General features: G+C 52.8%; 1 protein-coding gene across 1 annotated transcript in view; it reads left to right on the forward strand.

Moving 5' to 3' along the window:
• The first annotated feature begins 968 nt into the window (after positions 1–968).
• The window catches only part of LINGO1 (leucine rich repeat and Ig domain containing 1), a 158023-nt gene continuing 145703 nt past the window's right edge, over positions 969–13288 (forward strand). The window contains exon 1 of the mRNA XM_063169453.1: positions 969–1063. The gene's annotated coding sequence lies outside the window, so the exon portion shown is untranslated. The remainder of the gene's footprint in view (positions 1064–13288) is intronic.

A 13288-nucleotide genomic window follows, 5' to 3' on the forward strand; every position in this document is an offset into this window, starting at 1 on the left:
TCTGAAGGAAGTGGCCACTGGATGGAGCCTTAAAGGTCATAACAATTGCCGGCTCTGGTACAGATGGTGCTCGCTGATGAAAAACACCAAGCGGGAAAGCAGCGAGCATCAGGGCTGTGGGATGCTGCAGAGCCCAAATCCACCGCCCTGATCCCAGCTCCAGACACCTGAGCCGGCTGCCTGCTCCTGCCCTCACTGTGGCAGCTGGAGATTGCTCGGGGCAGGGATGCACTCACAGCCCAAAATGCTCTAAAACACCTTGCTTCATTCCGGCAAGACAAACAGAGATAAGTGACTGTGTGAAGAGAATTCCAGTTTTGATTAAAACCCACAGACCTCCAAGCTTCGGCTCCCACTTGAATAAGGATGAGGATACTATTGGCAGGAGAAAATGAAAACATCCGATGATATCTGAAGCAGAAGCGTGGCAGGGTGGCAGCTTTGGGAAAGGGGTTCACAGCTTTCTCCTGGACAGGGTCTGCTGTGCCGAGCCCTTGGTTCCTCCACTCCCTGCAGCCCTGGGAAGGGGTAAGGCAAACTCAGCCCGTGGGATAAGAATTTTCTGGAGGAGTGGACGAACGCGCTCCCTAAAACGGGCTCTGCAGGGGAGCGAAGGCCATCACTGGGTCCGGCTGTCGGGACTCAGCCTCACGGCACACCCAGCCGCCCGGGGAGGGATGGAGAGCTACGGGGGTGCGGTGCATCGTGGAGGGGATGTCAGACAGCGCTCCCTCAATGCCGGCGCTCTCCCTTTAAAGCAGTCGCGGGGCCGAGAGCGGGGAGGAGGCGGGGGCGGGCGGGGGGCGCGGCGCCTCGCTTCGGCGGCTGCTGCTGCGGGAGGTGGCGGCGCCGCGGCGGCGAGCGGAGCCCGGCAGTAGCCGCCAGCCCCGGGGTATGCGGGTGAGCGGGAGAGGAACGCGGAGGAAGGCGGAGAGCGGCGGGGAGCGGGGCGAGGGAGCCCGGCCGAGCCCTCCCGAGCGGCGGAGGATGCGCCGAGCCCCGGGGAGTCGAGCCCAGCTGCAGCGCGGCGCGTCCCGTCCGGCCGCCGCCCCAGCCCGCGCAGGTAACGGCGGCGGAGGGCATCGGGGGCGCCGGCATGGGGGTTGGTGGGGGGAGAACATCCATCCGTCCGTCCTCCCGGAGCCGGGGGGGACATCCATAGTCCCCGGGGACCTGCGGCTCTGCAGCGCATCACTCGGCAAGTGGGACTGGATCCCCTCGCGGCGGGGCGGGGATGAGGGAAGGGTCCCTCCGCGGAGTGAAGGGCGCTCCCGGCGCGAAGGGCTCTGTGGGGCGGGCAGAGACAGGGTGGCCGTGCTCTGGGTCCCCCCAATGCCCCGAGGGGCTGGAGGCCCAGCTCGGAGCAACGGCAGATGCTCAGTGCCAACCTCAAAACCACCCCGATCGAAGCTCGGCTTTGAGGTTGGATGCATCCAGCAACCTCAGGCAGCTGGCGCAGGAGACAGGCACAGTGTGGTGTGAGGTGACAGGTTCCCATCTTGCCGCTAGCTCCCAAAACCAGCCAACTTCGGGCTGATGCTGTGGGGCACTTGGCTTCCAGTGGTGCTGGTGGGGGCAATGGGAGCCAGTCCTTGCTCGGACTAAAGCTAGAGGAGATGCCAAGGGTGCCTGGAACATCATAGCTGGGTCCCTAGGGACTGCTGGCTGCATGACGGATGATACCCCAGGTTTAGCAACAGCAGGGGTTCGATTTGATCCCAGCCAGACACTTTGTTTTCAGCTCTCTGTTCATCAGAGGATCTGCCCAGCTAGGGGAGCTGCCTGCGTGCTTCTGACATCTTGCTCCCCTGCTAAATTAGGGCAAATTGCCAAGCTGGGCCCCTGCTCTCTTGCCCATGTCTCTATGGAGAAACTGAGTCTCATCTCACGTTCCACGACTTGTACACGAGCAACCCACCACAACAGCGACTCGAGGGCCCCAGGGCTCTCCTTTTATCTGCTGCGCTGCCAGTGGAGGAGAGAGAGGTTTAATTATCCTCAAGTGTCAGTTCAAGATAGATCTGCTGGGACACAGCTCTTGGCAGGTGCAAAATAACAGGACGTTTTCATGCATGGGAGGCTGAGCTGGGAACAGTTCAGTGGTTTAATTGGAAGGGTTCATATCAGGGTACAGAAAATGGGACGGTGCAGGCTCCAGCAGTGATCCTGCTGCTGCAGCTGTGGGAAGGGAAGATGGATGCTGAAGGCTAAGAACTTTCTCTGGTGCATTGTTTTGTGGGCTTGGAGCAGAGAGGGTGCTCCGGGCTGGTAGCACGGCCTCAAATCCTGTGACCTGTGAGGTGCTGATGTGTTTTCAGCCTCACTTTGGTTCTCAGCTTTTCAGTGAGCTCCCATGAGAGTCCTTGCAGGGCCACTGGGAGATGTGCCCTGTTTTATGGGGCATCCAAGAGCTGAGAACGAGTGAATTGCTCCTGAACCAGGGCACTCTGGGGCTGTCTCCTGGGCTGTAGCTGTCGTCGCATAACCTCCTCCAGCTGTGGCATCCCACAATGGCCATATTGCTACCACAAAATGGGACCTCTTTATATCCAGACCCTGTAATCAGCCTGGTGTGGGACACTCCAGCACAAGAAAGAAGGATGCCTTATTTTATTTAATTTTATTTAATTTTATTTTTTATCAAGATGTGCTGAGCTTTTCTCTGTGCTCATTCCCTGGGGACCACAGGACAGATGTTGTAAAGCAACCATGCTCCCATCTCTTCTGGCTCCTTGGAAGGGATGTGGTATCCTGATTTTTCTGGTGAAGTCAGGGTGTTGTGCTATTGTAGTCAGGTTCTTTGTTTTAGCGTCCAACATAATGAATTAGCTGTACTTCATTTCAGGGCTGGGTGCAACAAGCCAGCCCTCACGCAGTTCCTAAAGCACAAAACAGAAGCTGGTGTTAGAAGTCTGGGGTTGGTCCTCTCTCATCTACAGCAATCATGTTCTAGCCCCCCTTGCTAATTGCTGCTGTCTTTTTCTGACACTGTGAGAGGACATTCAGTAAACTTGGTGAGTTTTGTAGTTGTGCTGAGATGCTGTTTTCAGGAAGACCCAATTATTAGATGTCATTTTGGCATCATTTCCTTCATGCTTGTGCTTGGTGAAAGCTGCCATTTGCTTGTAGCCATGCTCCAGTTCAGCCAGAGTCACATCCCTCCTTTGCAAATCTGCATTAGTGAAACTTGTTGGCTGTTGCTTGGGTGAAAACCTTGTGGATGCTCCTGGTGCTGTGACCTGTGTGGTGCTGGCCCTGATGCAGGAGTGCTGGGTATCTGGCTAGCTGTGGCTCGAGGGAGGGCAGCTCTGAGAGGAGGCTTTCTGTCCTTTGTCCTAGTTAACTGTGCCCGAGTCTCTGACAAAGGCGTTTTGCAGGTGAGACTGAGGAGCAGAGGCTCCTCCTTGCTTCTCCTTGGAGGTCAAGTGTCTGGGAGATGGGCTGGGCCAAGTAAGAGCAGCACCCTCACTCATTTCAACTCCAACAATCTTTTGGTGCTGCCTGTGACAGGAACATATCTAGACTTGATATATATCCCCTGCCTTGACTTTGGGCTTTGGATCAAGGCATAAGAGCTTTTGAAGCTTGCATACACAATAAGGGGAAAAAAATTTAAAACCACAATCCTCAAAATGTTTGCAAATCCAAGAGCTTATCCTCACTCTGGGTAGGAAAAACTAACCAAGGGTAGGATCAGTAAATCACAGAATCAGCCACTTTCATCATCAAACATCAGGGCTGGGACACAGCTGGCATGGAGCAGCATAACCACACTGAGTCCTTGGGAGTATGATCAGGACCTGGCACTGTGGGTTTTTCCTTTAATACCTTTTCAGTGAGCAGCTTGGCAATCAGCAGGGATCCCAGCCATATGTGGATGGGGTTGGGCTTCACCTGGGTGTGATGGAGAAACAAAGCTGCTCGTGGAACAGAGGACCCCCACTGAATGAACCTCTTACTGGGGCTCTGTGAGGGACAGTGGCTCATTCAGGGCCAAAGGGGCTGAGCTAATGTAAGCCCCCACCTTTGTCAAAGGGGTCTGATAACTTCAACCAATAACTGAGGTGCTGAGCAGGGAGAACACCCACCCTTTTAGCCCAGGGAGGAAATTTAGGCTGTCCCTGCAAAGCTGGGAACATCTTATCTACAGATCAGCACATCAGTGCTAACAGTGAGAACAGTAAAGGGGCTGGTGGTACAGCATCCCATCAATTTAGCCACTCTCCTATATCCACTTGCCACCAAAGCCCCTCTCCAGTGAGGCCAGTCCCTGCTGCTGGTGAGCAGGGGCCATCCTCTCTGTATTGGGGTGGTGGGGAGGTGGATGGTGCATGGTGAGATGTGATGGGATCAGGCTGTCCTGGCACATCAGTGGTGCATGATACCCTGAGGCAGCCACTGCTGAAGCTGACTGTGTGGGGTGTGTGTAGCAGCAGTGGGGAGAAGATGGGCTGGCATCTGGCCTTCAGATCTGTCCTTCTGCCACGCTGAAAGCAAACTCAGAGCCAGAAGTAGGGCAGGTGACACCTCTGTCACTGGTGCTTGTGCTGAGCCAGGCTGGTGTGTGCTCCACGGGCCCAGATTGCCCTGGGGCAATGTGCCAGTGGAGCAGGACAGCACATCTTTGGTAAAGTCAGCAGGGACTCTCAAGCCCAGCCCACAGGGAGCACTGCAAGGCTGAAGGTTTTTTCCCAGGGTGTTTGGACCTGGGACATCAGCTGGAGCAACATCATTGCCCGAGCCCCCAGTGGTGTCAGAGTCTGGGGTCAGGCCAGTCCATCTGGAGTTTCATGGCATTATCTCTTAAATGCCTTTAACTGCAATAGGATGGCCTGACTGATTGGATTGTGCTCTGTAATTAATTAGCTGGGTGTGCCGTATGGGAAGCAGCAGCATCAGTGGGATGAGAGGGGGGAATCTGCTGGTAAGAGCTGTTAAGCTTCAAATGTCCATTTCTTGTTAAACCAGCCTTGTGCAGCATTAGTCTCTGGGCACAGGGGGTTAGTTCCAGGGTCGTGGCCCTTTTCCATAAGGGGAAGTGTTGTTTTGCTGCCTGTGTCCTGAGAGCCCCAACCAACTTGCCTGGCCTTGGGGACTGTTAGGAGGGAAGAGCTTGTTTGGGCTGGGATGTTTTGGGATGGTGCCCCCTCCTGCCAGGGTGGCAGACCCTGAGGATGGCTCCAAGGGTTAGGATCTGCTGGGCATGGCTGGCAGAATTCCCATTGCTCTTCCTTCCCACACTGGAGCCCATGGGCTTCTCCCCACTCCCTTCTTGCTCCCAAACTTGCCGTGCCTCTGCTCAGCTTCTTTGTCTACTTTTACCATCCATTTGTGCCTTTAAACAGACAGCATCCCCCTTAGGGTGGTTCTCTTCCTTTGTGTTTACTGTGGGGATTAATCTGGACCTGCAGCGTAAGGGAAACCTGCAAGGAACGGCTCCTTGCTTATTGTTTGATTTGGGAAATGCTGCTGGGCTGGGCTCATGTTTCAGGTCTGTGCTGTTTTTAAGGGGTACATTTTGGGAGTGCTGTGGGAAGAGGGGGTGTCCCTGTTTGACCTGGGCTGGGGTCTCTCCTGGGCATGGCATCCTTCAGACTTGCTCCCTCCCTCGCTGGGTCCTGTATGGGTGGAGGAGAGAGGGCTCTTCTCAGGGTGCCTCCCCTGTTTTCTGCTCAGGTGCTCCCACCAATCCATCCAACACCCATGTGTCTGTCTGCAGCCCTCAGGTTCCTCCAGCACCCATTTGGAATGTGGTGAGCTGGGATGTTTGCTGCCAACAGGCACCTCTGTGCTCTTGTAAAATTTCAATCTGGCTCATGATGGGGAAGCTGAACTTTGCCCTGAAGTGCCTGCTCAAAATGGTCCCTTCACCTCTGTTTGGGGGTCTGGGATGGGCTCTCCCACTCCTTGGTGCTGCAAGGAGGTGTGGAGGAGGGCAGTGTGACACTCCAGGGGGTTGTTGTTGCCATCAAGCTGGAGAAGAGTTGTAATGCCCTCTGCTCCAATGGCTGATAAATCTTGGAGGAAAAACCAAAGAAAAAAACAACAAAAAAAAGTCATGTGCCTGCTCAGCTTAACCCTCAAAGGAAAACCACGTCATTTAAAAAAGAAAAGCTGTTAAAAATAGAAATTTTTAGCAGAGAATGACACTCAGAGGAGTCAATGAGATCCGTTTCAAGAGCTGGGAAACAAAATGCTCCAGGGGCTGTGAAAGGAAGTCTTTCCTTTTCCAACTCCCTGAGTGTCAGGTGTGGCTCCTCAAGCTTGTTGTTTTCCATCTGGCTGTGCCAGATCCAGCAAGGCTGTGGTGGTCACTGGCTGCTCCCAGCTGTTTGCTGGAAGTAGGGAATTCACCATCTTGGAAGGGGACAAAGCTGTGACTCAGACTTGTGTTACATCTTGCCTTGGGTTTCCCACTCACCAGCAGGGCCAAAGGGGAGGTGGTGAGCCCCACGGAGCATCCCTTCCTTATTTATTTAATTTTTAATTGGCTGAGGAGCCCTCTCATTTGCTTTGGTTCTGACTAATGAGATGTGCCTCGCTTTGACAGCGTGTCACAAGCAATAAATTTCTCAGCAGCTTCTGGGCTGCGTGGATGCCCTCACGCTCTTGCCTTGCTCACCCTCCTCCACATCACCCTGTGCTGCTGCCCCAGCCCAGCCCTTGAGCAAAGGAGAGGAGGGTCGGCATGAAGAGTGTGAAATTGGTGATCTCTTTGGGCCAGCCTCAATTGGTGATCTCAAAGCTGGGGATTTGGGGGCTTCCTATATTGTTTGTCTGGGATGGAAATTGGAAAGTAGAAATCTGTCAAAGACCCAGACAAGCTGTTGTTTAGCAGCCATGATCTCTGTTGCGTTTTCCCAAAGATCTCAGCTGTGCCTCAGGGTGTGAACATTGTGCCAGGCTCCAGCTAATCTCACCAGGGGCTTGGGCTGCCTGGCAGTGAACCAACATGCCAGTGAAGATCCTATGGAAGACTTTCATTCCCATTAAAAATGCATTTTTTTATTGGAAGGTTTTGCAGGAACATGTCTCCTTTGGTGAGGAAAGAAGGCGATGGTCTCCAACAGGAAAATCTAGATGGAGCCATGATTTTCAAAGTGTTTCCCAGGGGGATTTACCAAAAGGGGCCTGGTTGCTGCAGGGGTGTGCAGAGATGGAATTCTCCTTCCTTGCCATCCTGCTGAGGTCAGGATGTGGGGGGCTGTAGATGTTGTGTGATGCTGATACAGGTGAGGAGAAGGGTCATGGGCAAGCTGAGGGCTGCCACCTTGGGGCAAAGATGCTCAGCCACATCTGACCAGAGCAGAAGGGGCTGGATGCTGCTTTGTTTGAGGGCATGGATGCCTTGGTGCTGTTTGTCACCTCTTGCTGGGTGACACTAACCTTCAGTCTCCCTCGTTAAGGGACTGCTTGAGGTTTCAAATCATTGATGGGAAGCACTAACTATTAGCACTTCTCTTTGTATTCGTGATGGATTCTCTTTAGGCGTTGCTCTTAGTGGCTCTCCACTGTTAGCTTTTGTTTTCTCCTCAATAGCTTGTCTAATAAACGCCATTATCTTGGGCACAAATCTACTTCATGTCTCAATTCCACTTGGCGAGAGTTGGTAATAACAGCTGAACAACATCCTTTGAAAAGGGACTCTGTCACCAGCAGCCCTGGATGCCACTTCTCCGCTTCCCACACTTGTCCCCAGAGCAGATAAAGACAAGGGGAAGGCACGTGGCCAGAAAGCAAAAGGGACAGCCTCCTGATAAATTGGATGTCTGAGCAGTGCCGGCAGCAGTCAGTGCAGCAGCTCTGGGGATCAGGGCAGCTCGGGCCCTGCCACCTTGGTCATTAGAGGAGATGTGCTTATGGCCTGGGATCCTTCCTAATTCCAGCAGATTAGAGGAGAAGGATGGTAGTGAAAGGTGATGGCTTGTAGGGAAGATCAGCAGTATTTTGTACAGCTTGAAGGAGCTTCTTATCTGTGTCCAAATCAAGCTGTTGCCTCTGGTTCTGAAAAGGCTTTAACCGGTAGCTGCTGGGTGCTTACTGGGTTTTGGGTCAGCCTGCAGGTCTGTGAGGGGAAGTATTAAGGCAGCTCCGTGTTTTGGCTGAGGGCAGCACATTCCCAGCCCATGGAGACCTGACCCTGATGTCACTGCAGTGACTTTTGTTACTGTCCCTACTGCACGAGCAGATGAAGCGGAGGGCGAGCAGTGCTTCAATTAGAACAATTTTTATTTATTTCTACTGGACCAGGCTGCACTCAGCTGCTGTGTTTTCAGAGGAAATATTTCCCAAGGAAGATTTCTCATTCTCAGGGGGAAAGGGACCACAGATAGGAGCAAGCTGCCCCACCTCCTCTCAGTTGTCCCATTGCTGGGATGTCTGGCTGCTTCCAGTATTTGTCCCCTCCCTGAGTTATAAATACTTTATCCTCTCAGTGCCTACTGCATCAAATATTTTTTTTAAATGGCATTTTCTTTTTCTATTTTTTCCTGACTTGGTTCTTGTATTTCAAAACACGCCCGCCACGCGCGGAGCGCTCAGACATGCTCTCGGCTTCCCCCCAAATGTAATTGCTTTAAAACTGCAGATAGTTGGCGAAAGCAATTTTCTCTCCATTACAGAAGACTCCAGCTCCTCTCATCCTTCATGCAAGTCACTCTCCCCCAGCCCTGCCTTCTCTCTGCCACTGTGCAATGCTCACCACTGGAGCTGGTGGTACCTCTGCTCTCCCAAATGAAGATCTCGCTTTTCTGGGCTCAAGTGGTGCACGGTGGGGATCTCCTTGTGGGGAAAAAGTGGCTTCTACCGCATCTTCTGCTGAGCAAGGGCAATGCTCTCTGGCAGCAAAGCCCTTTCCTTGGCTGGGCTGATCTCCCTGGTGGGATGGGTACCTGTGCCAGGCACGTGTTCACCGCGGTTTTGCAGCTCCACCACGCGCACATTTAACATGCTCTTTCTGTCTGCAGGACGTGTTGGGCTTTCAAAGACATTAATGATGGAAAATAAATTGGAATCCGAGAGAAATAATCTTTAGGCATTCTCTGTAGGCCTTGTCTTGCCTTGCCTTCCTCAGCCATGTTGAAGGCTGTGGCTGGAGGGGAATATAAATGAGGAGGAGCCCCAGGTCTCTCTGATCTGCTGTGGTGCCTTGTGCTCAGTGGATCTCGCTGCAGGGAGCCTGTCCACTCACTGGTGCTGATAAACCCAAGAGGGGCTGGACATGGTGGAAGTCATGAGAAGTTGCTGGACCTTTCTGGAGGATTTGGGGTCCAGAGTTAAAGGAGGTTGAGGCACATCAGGTTTTCCAAGGGTCTGTGCCCTGCTTGGGGGTTTTAATGTCACTCTGGCGTGGGGCAGCAGTTGTCTTTGGTTCTGGACCAACGTGAACCAGGCCCTTGTGTCAGCTGCCCTCACTGCAGATGGAGTTATGGTCACAGGTAAACAAACCTGAACATGCTCCACACACACTATGGCTGCAGTGTTCCCTGCCCTGTGCTCAGAGCCCCTAAGGTGCCGTTCTCCTGCTTGGAGGAGAAGGTGTGATCCCCCAGGACCACCACCCACAGCAGGCAGGGATCATGCTGGTGGTTATCATGTCCCTACAGAGGCCAGCAGCATCTCCAGATGCACCCAGAAATGTCTTGTCTGGGCACCCTCACAGCAAGAGAGGATGCAGTGGCTTTGTCAGCATCAAAGCTTTCGGTCCCTGGAGGAGAGCCAATGTGCCATAAAACCTGCTCATTTCTCCTGCCCTGCTCCTGCAGAGTGAGTGCAGAGCTGGCATGCACTGGGAGCCCACAGGGAGCCATAGCTCACACTGGCCTCTGGTGAGAGGCTGTTAAAGCACCGCTGCCTATCTTAGCTGGCCCCTGGGCTGCTCTTGGACATGAACCAGCCTTGTAATGAAAGCTTTCTCTAGGTCTGTTTGCTTTCTGAGCATCAGTTTAATGTCTGAAAAATCCTGTTGCAGCAGAGCCCGGAGCACTTCAAAGACACTGCAGGAGAGGAGGGGGCTCTGTAGGGACCCTGCCTATGCCAGGTGTGCTGAGAAACCTGGCCAGCCACCACAGCCAGCTTCCTGCTTCCAAGGGATTTGGCTTGTTGTGTTGAGGGAGACACTGAGCTTTGCTCCCACAGCACAGATCCATTGCTGTGAGAGCCTTGTACATACCATGTCCTCCCAGCCTTGGATATTTGGAGATGCCTATATGAAGAGCTGAGGGTTTGTGTGGGGAGGATTCATGGTCTGAAACCTGCTTTAGTTGTCACATTAGCATGTTGAGTGCTGCTTGTGCATCCCTCTCTTAGGGGATGATGATGCTGGTGGCTTCCACTTCTCACTAGGATGGAGTCAAGACTGTCTGGCTGCTCCAAGGTGCTCCACAGCTCCCCAGAGTGGCACTTCTTGCAGTGGTATCCTCCCAGTCATGTATTTCTGTGTTGTCTGAATGGTGTCAAGCTCTGAATGAGCTCGGGCAATTTGTTTTATAAAGCAACGCGCTAAATATGTCAACACTCAGCGCATGTTTTTAATATAATATTTCAGATTGTTTTGAAAGAAGCCAAGATCCTGCTTTCCCTCTTCATTAGGAACATTTTATGTGAAAGAGATGAACAATAGAGAGAGTTTGCCAGAGAGAAAGCTTTCCCAAGTATTTGTTGCTGCTGAGAAATCAGCTGCTTTTTACAAAAAAAACCCTCAATGCATAACTATCAGGGCAATTAAGCAGCTTGTGAGCTGCCAAGGAAGGTTGTAGAATTGGCTTTGCTGGAGATGTTGGAGGCCAGGCTTGACCGTAGCCATTGGGTGTGCTTTAGGCACAGTAAATCCCAGTTTCCAAAGGGGGAATGGACTAAATAACCCACCAGTAGCCCCTGGGCTCCTGGGAGTTCCACACAGACAGTCTGAGCTGCTCTGGCATGAGCAATTCCAAGCTGATGGAGTGAGTGGGTTTGTGAATCTCATGCTGTTTTGAGCCAGAATTGATGGCTTTGGCTTTTAATTCACTTCCCAGCAGGACCAGGGTTGGTTTCTGTCCTGGTCTCCAGCTGGGAGATTTGGGCTCCTGCCATGGAAAGGGTAAGACCTTCTGCCTGCCTGGTTGCAAAGCTCTGTTCTGGCTGATGCTACTCCAAAGAAAAGAAACCCAAAAAATCCCACTGCAGTGCTTTCATCAGGGAAACTGGGTTCTTGTCTGTTCTCCAAAGAGTTTCTCTTTCATCACAAGTTAGAGGAAACTTAGAGGGAACTGAAAACTTCCCTCTTCAATGAGGACACACCTGGAGAGATGATGGGAGGAAGCTGTTTCCAAAGCCCCTGCCAGCCCTAGCTCTCTTTCCATCAGGCCTCCTCAGCTGAGGTCCCAAGAGGTGTTCTGGGATCACTTCCTTATGGAAGGGAGGCCAGCCAAGAGCCTGGAGCCTTCCTGTCATGGAAAAGCCAGTCTGAAAGGCAGGGATCCTCATCCTCATTAGCTGGGGTGGTTGGCACTGGGGAAGGGGACCCTGGAGAAGAGGGATTTGAGTGAAGAGGGCAATCCTACAGCCAGAATCAGCCCACGAGAAATGCTCCAGAGGCAAGACCATGCAGATGTTGGCATGACAGCTGGAATGTGGGCTGTGCTGGGATGCTCTGACCCAGGGCAGGAGAGAACTGGCTGGGTGGCCCTGAGGTGAGACCTGGTGTTTTGTGTGTGTGCTCACTGCAAGATGCTGCTGGCCTGGGCAGAGGGTCCCTGGGGATGCTGCTGCCCTGCTGCACCCAGGACAGGCAGGATCTGGTTTTCCTTCACCTCCTGGTAATCCTGTACTCAAATATTCTTCCTGCAGATCTGGTTTTTATCTTTCTTTTATTTTTTTTTTTTACCACTCCTAAATGGAGTGTTTAAGCCTATTCTTTTGTTTTCTGTGAAAGGAGCAGTAAATCCTTTATCCTGCCTGGCTATTTCTGTGTGCGTATTTTCTCATTGTGCTCTAGCTTGTCAGCTGTGTCAAAGCACAGAAACCTTGGCCTCTGCTGGACTTCAGACTTGGATTTCTCTGTGTTTAACAACACAGACTCCTTTGGACTAACAGTTCTTTTTTCCTCCCCTTGGTGTTTTTTGGTTTTTTTTTTCTTTTTTTGCAAAGAATACCTGGTTAAAAAATTCCTGACAAGAAGGAGCGAGCAGCGTGGTTGTTGGGTTCATTCCCAGCACATCATGCCAGCGCTGGCAAGCAGTCCCAGCCAGCCTGTCCTCCTGTGCCCCCATGCCTCTGGGGTGCCAGGGCTGCCCGGGGAAGGGAAGGGAAGGGGAACCCCCCTGGGTGAGGGAGCTTTCTGGAGATTAGCTTGGGCTCGGCGGGTGCCTAATGCTCAGGCAGTGGATGTGATGAGCACAAAGGCAGGATTTTGGCAGGATTAGCTGGGCACAGGATGGATGGCTGCCTCTGTGTTGGGGCTATGTGCCAGCTCTGCCTGCTGTGCCCACTGCTGGGAGCAAGTGTGGGGTGTCTCCTGGGGGGATCTGATGGAGTGGCAGCCAGGCAGCCATCCCCATGGCTGCAGAGAGGAGGAATGGGCTGTGGCACTGATGGCTGCAGGAGGGATCAAGGATGGTGGCAAGTGAACTGCAGCCCACACTGTGTCCTGACAGTGGTGGCAGCAGCCTCAGGAAGCCAAGGGAAGCTGTAGAATTGGCTTTGCTGGAGATGTTGGAGGCCAGGCTTGATGACTGGGCATGCTTTGGGCACAGTAAATCCCAGTTCCCAAAGGAAGGAATGGACTAAATGACCCACCAGCAGCTCCTGGGCTCCTGGTAGTTTCAGAAATGTGGTCTGAGCTGCTCTGACATGAGCAATTCCAGGCTGGAAGAGTGAGAGGGGTTGTGAATCTTGTACTGTGTCAGGCCAGAATTGATGGCTTTGGCTCTTCACTCACTTTCCAGCAGGACTGGGGATGGGCTCTGTTCTGGTCTCCAGCAGTGAGCCCAGCAGCCAGTGACCCACATTGGCTGGGGTCAGCTCCACCAGCTGTGCTGGTGCTCCATGAATGCCATGGCAGCTCACCAAACTGGGCAGCATGGGCCTTTGTGCGAGAACAAAAGAATAAACAATGGAAACTATGATTAATTAGTGCAGCTAATTAGCAATGTGCTTGGCCTGGGCTGGAACTTGGTGAGGCGCCAAAATCAGAAGCGAAGCCACAGGAGAAACTCCGATTAGGACTGCTTTGGGGAGGGAACAGGGAAGGGGAGAGGATGCTTTCCCAGCACCTCTTTGCAACTTGCCACACAGACAGGTCAGACTG

This window comes from Melospiza melodia, chromosome 15 (assembly GCF_035770615.1).
Source record: "Melospiza melodia melodia isolate bMelMel2 chromosome 15, bMelMel2.pri, whole genome shotgun sequence".
In the NCBI taxonomy this organism is placed as follows: domain Eukaryota; kingdom Metazoa; phylum Chordata; class Aves; order Passeriformes; family Passerellidae; genus Melospiza; species Melospiza melodia.